We start from the raw sequence: 8,460 nt of genomic DNA, 5'->3' as shown, positions 1-8,460 counted from the left end.
TAACTTTCCTTCAGCCTGGAGCTGGGAACAGCTGTAGCTTGTTGCCCCTGTCAGATTTAAAAGGAATCTTCTGAGTTTCCCTGGTGGACATTCTCCAAGGCTGAAAAGAGAGTTTTACAAGAGGGCCTTCCATTTTTATCACTCCACCACTCACTGTCAGGTGTTATCCTCAGTTTGTAATCATAACCTCATTTGAAAATAGAACAAGAAGGAAGAGGGGTGAAGTCCACAGCTCTCAAAGGTAAGGCCTTAAAATGTATGTAAATAGTTTTGATGTTTCACAGCTGTCTCAAGCATTTGAGAAACTTCAGTGGTCTTGGGAGAGTCGATGAAGTAAAACCTATATTCACTCACCTAAGGTTTGACATTTGTCCCAGTTGTTTGAAGTGCATGATGGTTTTCTACACCCACTTTCCCTATTTCAGTGAGGTCTTGGGAAATTTGTCAATGTCCCCTGGTTTTCTCTGTATTGAGTTCAGACTCTGGAGGTCTGTCTTTATGGAAGTGAAAACTGAAGTGTTTTATTGATAGAGTTGTCTGGTGAGCCTGAACTTCCTACTGATGTATCTTAAGTGTTCTGTAATAATTCTTGCCACTTTCTAGAACTTTAGAAAAGTTGGAGAGACTTGAGCCACTTTCTCTGGGCCCCACCATTAGGCTGGCTGGTCATACCCAAAAGTAAATAGAAAGAGTTGTATCCACCGTGGATGGTGGATCCACGGGTGGGACCTCCCTCCCACCTTGTTGGGAGTTCTCTTCCACCAACTTTTCTCCCAAGATTGCATTCTGCCAGTGACCTCACACTTTTTTCTTGTCTCCATGTAAATTGCTATCTTTTCAGGAGGTGCATGACAGCTTCTGTTTGCTGGGGCCTCCATTTGTACAGAAGCTGTTATTATGGAATAAGTTTAATGGGTCGTGAATTTTGTGGAGGCAGGGAGGGTCTCTCGATGACTTTGTACCAGCCATGGACCTACTGGCTCTGCAAGGAGTGCATTAGGCTAAATATTTTTAGCCCATTGACTCTGGAAGTAATAACCCTAAATGCTTCATTAAATTTTCATGGATGAGTGATGGAAACTATGGCGCGGGGGGGTTTGCAAAACCCAAATCAGCCACATTGGCTTCATTATTACCCAGCTGGAGGACAGGATTGTGGCCCTTAAAAAGAGTAAAATTAAACTTTTAAAGGAACTGAGGCCAGTATCTTCTTTTCCTTCCCCGCGTCCTGCTCCAACAGCGCAGGACTGGACTCGATTTTTTTTTTTCCTTTCACACCTGGCATTCAGGACTCTGAAGATGGGTGTGCAAACAGCCATTCACTGGCGTTAAATCCAGTCTCAGGGTTGAAGAACTTATTTTCTGACGGACACACTATTTTCTGCAGTTTGGCGGATCTGGGTAAGCTAGGACCAGAAATAGGGAGCCAGTGATTACATTCTGCCTGGGCCTTCTCCTGTGCCTGTTCTAATCTGGGGGTTGTTTACCCCAGGGCATTCCGAGAACCAGAGTTGCCAGGGAAGAAGGCAGGGGGAAGCACTGGGTGTGAACTGGGTCCCGAGTCTCTCTCCAGGACTCACGCTCGCGAAAGCGTGACGGATGCATGCCTCCTCCCTCTCCCTCGCCCAACTTTGCTGGGAGGCCTCAATGAAGACAGCGGGGCACAGACGAGGGTGGGCCGCTGGGAACGAGCGCCGCCTCCGGCGAAGGGGAGTGGGGGCCACACGCCCGGTCCTGCCCTGCGGTTTTCGAGCACGGGCGCTCTTTTCAATTTGGGTCTGCGCGGGTTTAGAGGCCTGGGATGGGAAGAGTAGAGAGAAATGAGGAAGGCCAAGCGGAGGCGGCCGGTGGCGATGGCGAGTAGCAAACACAGTGGATACTTTGTGAGAAACCCGAGCCTGGTGGCTTTCACCCCATCTCGCCCTCACTCCCGCTCTCCGCCCACGTAGCCGGGGCGGGGACCCGGCGCTCTGGGCTCAGCTCTCCGCCGTCGACGCCGGGATGGGGAGTGAGCGGCAGGGCTCCAGAGGCTCGACTGCGAACCGCGGCGCCCCCGCTCGCTCGCTCTTCCTCCTCCTCGTCACCACCTCGACTCCGCTAAGCTTTCGGAGCGCGCTCGGGCGGCGCACAGAGCACCCGGGAGGGAGCGGGCGCGGGAGGCCGTGAGGCCAGGGCGCGCGGCGGGCAGCCAGGCGGCGGCGGCGTCCGGGGAGCGGGCAGGTGAGCGGCGCTGGGCGGGCGCGGGGCCGGCGGGGCCGACGGGGCGGGGGCGCGGGAGGAGGCGGGTCTGCGCGCGGGGCGGTCTCCTCCCCCTGCTCTGACGCGGGGCCCGTGGCTCCCAGGGAGGATGGACCCAGCTCGGCGCTCGCCCGGGCTTCCCCGGGCTGGAGAGCGCGCCTGAGTGCCGCCGCCCGCCGGGCATGGGGAGCCGCTTCCTGGGCGGCTGCGGCTGCGGAGGAGGATGCTTTCGGCGAGCAGAGGTGAGGCACGGCGGGAGGCTCGCGGCCGCCGCGGAGTTCAACACCGAGCGGTGTCAGGCGGGGACGCGGCGCCTGGATGCCCGGGAGGCTCCTCCGGGGCTCCCGGGCGCGGAGGAGGGCTCCAGGGGCGCCCCTCTCGGGAGTTTGGCTTGAAGTGCGGAGGGGATAGAGACTGCAGTTTTCTTCCCTCTTCCTCCACTTGCTGGGGTGGGGGGCGACTCTGCTCCTTCCTTCTGGATCTCCCCTTACCATCCCCAGTGTCACTTCTGACCACGCTCAGTTCTCTTTCCAGTCTTGCTCATCTAATACACTTGTCTCTCTACTGGATCCCTTGCGCCTTCCTCCCTCCTGCGTCCCCGGCTCCAGCCACCCACGAGCCTTCCTCCTCCCGCTCCAAATCCTAGCCCGTACTCCCGAGCCCTTCCCCAGCCGCTCTGCGGACGCCCCCAGGTCCGACCCTCTTCCATGCTCAGCCAAACCCGGTTTTCACTTCCCTACTTTTTGGCTGCGCTGCGGTTCCGCTACGACCTGTCGAAAAACCAGATCTATCCCAGCAACCCCTACCCTTTTGCAAACCCCATCGGAGCTGTACCCCGCGTCTCCTCGGAACCCATCTCTTCCAGAGTCCCCCATAGACTCGGTTCTTTGCTGCCGCCCTCTCCGTTCCACTCCGCAGCCCCCCGCCCTCCTCTCTTTTCCCCACTCACCCCTCTTGCTTCTCTCTGCTCCAGACTCGACGCTCTGTTTCGGCCGCAGAGCTCAGCCTACCCCCGCCCCACCCCCTCATCGGGTAAACTTTACAATCCGCGTGGTTCGGTTCATGAAGGAGCCCTGAAAGGAGAACTCAACCGCCAACAGAGCCTGGAGTCAGGGAGTCTAGGCTGGGGGAGGTTGAGTCTTGGCGTCGTCGGAAAGGAGCTGAAGGCTGAGTATCCTAAGTCAATTTCAAAACACTGGTAGCTGCAGCCTGGACTCTCCGCCCCACACTGGCTAGTCCCGCGAAGTATTATTGTGACCCCTGGTGGGAGGGCGCGTGTATTCTGTGCACTTTTTAAAGCACTTTTTTTTTCTTTTGTATAAGTACTGGTGGACGGGACGATGGGGGCACCGGGAAAGGTTGCCTGAGGTTGATGCCACTTTGCTCCTGCGTTGCTCCGTGCCGGACCCGATGTTTCACTCCACGTAAACTACTCTCCACCCCTAACGGCAGCACACAAGTCCTCATTGTTGGGGGTCTGCCTGGGCACTTCCGCCTGGGCTGAGCGAATCTGGAGGAATGGGGTGGGGGTGGGGAGGCGGGGGGCGCCGGGCGACCGCGGTCTGGGTTTCGGCGGCGGCGGGCGGAGAGCAGAGCGCCGCTGCGCGGGCTTCCTTGCGCTCGGGCGCGGGCCTCGGCGGGTGGGGTGTGCGCCCGCGTGGGTCGGCGTCTGCGTGTGCGTTTGGAGGCTGGCGCACACCTGGGCTTTTAGTTCGTTTAGAAACAAGGGCGAGTGGAGAGGCTGTGGAAGCGAGTGCGTGTTTCACTGCCCGGAGCTGGGCTGACGGGCGAGTCCTCCGGGAAGGATGCTACAATGCAGCTCCTAACGCGGCGGCGGGGGCTGGAGCAAGGATCCACTGCTATCGGTTCTTACTCCCTCCTGCTCCCCTCCCGCTGGCCCGTTCAACGCACTTTCAAAATGTTGATGGTTTTGAATAAAGGCCTTGTGGGGGTTCTGCTGAAACTTTATCACACTTAACATGTTTTCGACTAATCATATAAATTAAAGGTGGCTTGCGTTCAGAACCCCCTAATTATCCGGTTCACGTTCGTACGTTTATGTGCCAATTATAGGTCTTCGGGAAACCCATAGAATTATAAATCATCCCCACCCCCTGAATTAGCACTCATTGTTTTTATTATCTCAACGATGAGTGATTCTGGATAGAACCCTGAATTGCACAGGCAAGATAAAGGAGGAGGGGGAGGTGGAGAGGTTGAACGGAAAAGGAACGCTTCGCAGCTTCTCCCCAACCCTCCCTACCTCCCATCTCCTTCAACCCCTATCCCGACAAGGCTTGGTGATAATTCTGGAATCTGAAAGGGATCAAAGATTTTCTTGATTTCCCATTGAGAAGAGAGATCTAATCAAAGCTGTATAAAAAAGTCAACTTCTAAGCAATCAGAAATTGTCTGCTGATGTCCTTGATTGAAACCCCAGCATTCATGAATGGAGTATTGAAGAACTCGCAGAAATGGCTTTTGAAGCGCTATTGTTCTTTTCCATACACAGAGGCCCTCTTAAAGGTTTAGGAAGTTCAAAATGCGGTGATTTGAAAGACAGACATTGTAACTATTTGGCGACGCTGGGAGGATCTGATCTGCAGGGATTAGAGAAGAGGCCGAGTTGGGGAGTACAAACGCGTTGTTACCATCTTCTTGGGAAGCGCCGGCTATCAAGTGGGGATTCAGTTTTTTCTACACATCAAGCTGGCAATTAAATCTCTTCCTAAAGCAGATTTAGATGATTTTTAGTGATTTTTGTTTTGTTTTCTCTTTTGGGTGGTGGTTTACTTAAGGTCTAAATAGGCATATCTGGAACATTTAATCATGTTCATTGTATTCAACAATAAAATCTGAATAAAAATTACTTATTGTTGATGAAGCTCATCTCACAAGCTGTTTCACAGTATGTTTCATTTGCAAGACAGACCATTGTGTGAGGCTGCAGGGAAGAGATGCTATCACTTATTGTTCATTTTCTCCCAAAGCCAGAGAGGAATCCACTGCTTTTGCTCCCCTCTGCCCTCTTAAGACATGTTTCTTAAACGGTGGGTGTCTGGCTTTGTCCCTGATAGTACCCTCTTAAAAATTACCGTTGGTGGATTTCTGGTGCCTGGAGCCACCCTGCAGGCAGGGGAAGAATCTTAATTGAGGACGCATTATTTTTGATAATTCACTTAAGTCAAACATTTTGTTTTTGCTGGGGTTTAAGCCTTCTCTCAAGCTGATAAAGCTAACAAGGCAAGAAAATCACAGTTTATATCTTTTAAATGGCACTTTACAAAATTGCATAAATTGAAGGCAGTTGTCAGGAACTTGAAGTGTTACTCAGGGCTAAAAAAATGTTCACTGGTTAAGTGATTGAGGATGAATCACTTGACCTCTCAGAAGCTCAGTTTCATCATTTGCACAACAGGGACAATATTCTCTACTTCATGGGCCTGTGAACAATTCTATGGGGAAAAATGTCTCATGGGGCGCTTTGGCATGTAGCAGGATTTCAGGAGAATGGTAACTTTTAGTAATAGCAAGGAGTTCTGCTAAGAAGAGAGGATGGTATTTGGAATTGGAAGGGCAGGATGGAATCCAGGTACTGGATTGGCAAATCACTTCTTTAATAAAAACAGGAATAATTAAACTTTGTGGAGCTTTTACTAAGAACAAGATACTGTCTTAAGCATTTGGCATTCATTTACTTAATCCTTCACTAACCCTTAAAAGCAAGTACTCGTATTTGGTTGATACCAAAAGTGATAATTCAGAGAGCTGGGCACAGAAAGAGTTGGTAACTGGCCCAAGGTCACACAGCAACTAATACAATTGAAATCCAAGCATTCAGTCCTGACTGTGTCATGTTATTTCTGAGTGTGGAGGTGATCTCAGCTCTCTCCCAAGGTGGCTGTCCCATTTAATGGGGAATAATGGAAATATTCCCTATTAAATATTCCATTTAATGGGAATAATGGCTCTTCAGGTGGTGCTGTGGTAAAGAATTCACTTGCCAGTACAGGAGACACAAGAAACTCGGGTTCAATCCCTGTATCTGGAAGATCCCTTGGAGTAGAAAATGGCAACCCACTCCAGTATTCCTGCCTGGAAATTTCTATGGACAGAGGAGCCTGGTGGGCTGCAATCCATGGGGTCGCAAAGAATTGGACACTACTAAGTACAGTACAGTTACTGTTAGTTTTAATGGAATAGTTAGACTTCCTGTAGAAGCAAACTAGAGGGTGTTTTTCTGTTGCCAGCGGGGCATTAGGCTGATAGTGAACATTTTGAACACTTCTGACACTGTGATAGGTATTGGTTCACATACATCTACTGGGTTAACATATTCAGTAACTGGGTGTGCAGAGATTGCATTAGTGCTGTTGTTGGTTACCAAAGGAGGGAGGTAAGCAGAGATTCTCAAAATTAAGAGATGGTGTAACAGATGGTTAAAAGTCTGGACTTAGGTGCTAGGTTCAGACATCAGTTCCCCTAGCTCTGCTACTGTGTGGCCTTGACCAGCTTATCAGACTTCTCTGTGCTTCAGTTACCTTTATAATAAGATAACTACCTGCCACATAAGATTGTTGTGAGAATTATCAGAATTATAACACTAGAGGCTTGGAACAGTACCCAGTGGGTGATGTTATTTAACAGTTAATGTTATCCTTCAGAGGAAAGAAAAATCCTTTCCTTTGATAATAAAAAGTTTTCTGTTTGTCACTGATACTCTAAGACTTAACTGTCCTTAGAGTATCTGGACTGTTTTTTTTTTGCTAACCAGAGGTAGAGAGGAAGAGTGATATTTAAGGATTTCAGGCAAAGGTTTTGTTCTGTGCAGCTTATTGGAAATGTTTTCTCCAACATTTTCCCTCTTTGTGAAGAGGATAGAGAGATTTTCATAATGCTGAAATACCCCCATTTCATTGTACTTTTCAGCAGTTATTTTCCTTTTTTAAAAAAATACTTATTTTGAAGATAATTACTTTACAGTATTGTGGTGGTTTTTGCCAAACCTCAGTGTGACTCAGGCATCGGTATACTTGTGTTCCCTTCATTCTGAATCCCCCTCCCCCTACCAGGTTGTCACAGAGCACCAGCTCTGGGTGCCCTGTTTCATATGTCAAACTTGTACAGTTTATCTATTTGACATATGGTATATATTCGGAGAAGGCAATGGCAAGCCACTCCAGTACTATTGCCTAGAAAATCCCATGGATGGAGGAGCCTGGTAGGCTGCAGTCCGTGGGGTCGCTAAAGGTCGGACATGACTGAGCGACTTCACTTTCACTTTTCAGTTTCACACATTGGAGAAGGAAATGGCAACCCACTCCAGTGTTCTTGCCTGGAGAATCCCAGGGACAGGGGAGCCTGGTGGGCTTCTGTCTATGGGGTCACACAGAGTCGGACACGACTGAAGTGACTTAGCAGCAACTTAGCAGCAGTGTATATATTTCAACGCTATTCTCTCAATTGTCCAACCCTCTTCTTTGCCCACTGAGTCCAAAAGTCTCTTCTTTACATCTGTGTCTCCTTTGCTGCCCTGCACATAGGATCGTCAGTACCATCAGTCGAGATTTCATTTATATGTGTGTTAATATACGGTATTTGCTTTTTTCTTTCTGACTGACTTCACTCTCTATAATAGCCTTTAGGATCATCCATCTCATTAGAACTGACTCAGATGTGTTCCTTTTTATAGCTGAGTGATACTCCGTTGTGTGTAGATACCACAACTTCCTTATCCATTCATCTGTCGATGGACATCTAGGTTGCTTCCATGTCCTAGTCAGCAGTTATTTTCAAGGAAATGAAACAACTGTGGTCAGAGTAGTTGACAACTGTGGTCTTAGAGTAGTCGGTTCTTCCCAATCTACAGACTGGAAACCAATTCAGACTTGGGGTGATACAAAACTGTATAGCTGAGAGGCACTATCAGAACCCAGAATTCTTTGTTCAGTGCTCCTCCTTCTAGACCAGACTGTATCCTATACCAGGATAGAGTTGTTGCCTGAAATATAAATAGAACTGAAGCAGAAAGAGAAGGCAAATGGGTGGGTGTTACCAGCGAAGAGCAGAAGCCAGCCAGATATTCTGTACTGAAAAAATGTGTCCAGTAAGAAAAAGAAAATCCCTCGTCTGGGGTTATATCCATGAAAAACTAGCACAGAACTCAATCAATGAGATGTGTATCTGGACTTAGTTTGAAGAGCAAATGATCAGGTTTCTTTC

The 8,460-nt window shown here is 49.4% G+C and overlaps 1 protein-coding gene across 3 annotated transcripts in view; it reads left to right on the top strand.

The window, feature by feature from the left end:
* Nucleotides 1-2,350: 2,350 nt before the first annotated feature.
* The window catches only part of DAB1 (DAB adaptor protein 1), a 476,669-nt gene continuing 470,559 nt past the window's right edge, over nucleotides 2,351-8,460 (top strand). For all 3 annotated transcript variants that reach the window (XM_055402651.2, XM_055402649.2, XM_055402647.2), the window contains exon 1: nucleotides 2,351-2,480. The gene's annotated coding sequence lies outside the window, so the exon portion shown is untranslated. The remainder of the gene's footprint in view (nucleotides 2,481-8,460) is intronic.

Source organism: Moschus berezovskii, chromosome 4 (genome assembly GCF_049115385.1).
Source record: "Moschus berezovskii isolate FMDL1 chromosome 4, NW_MosBer_1.0, whole genome shotgun sequence".
Classification (NCBI taxonomy): Eukaryota; Metazoa; Chordata; class Mammalia; order Artiodactyla; family Moschidae; genus Moschus; species Moschus berezovskii.
This window is presented reverse-complemented; position numbering and strand designations above follow the sequence as displayed.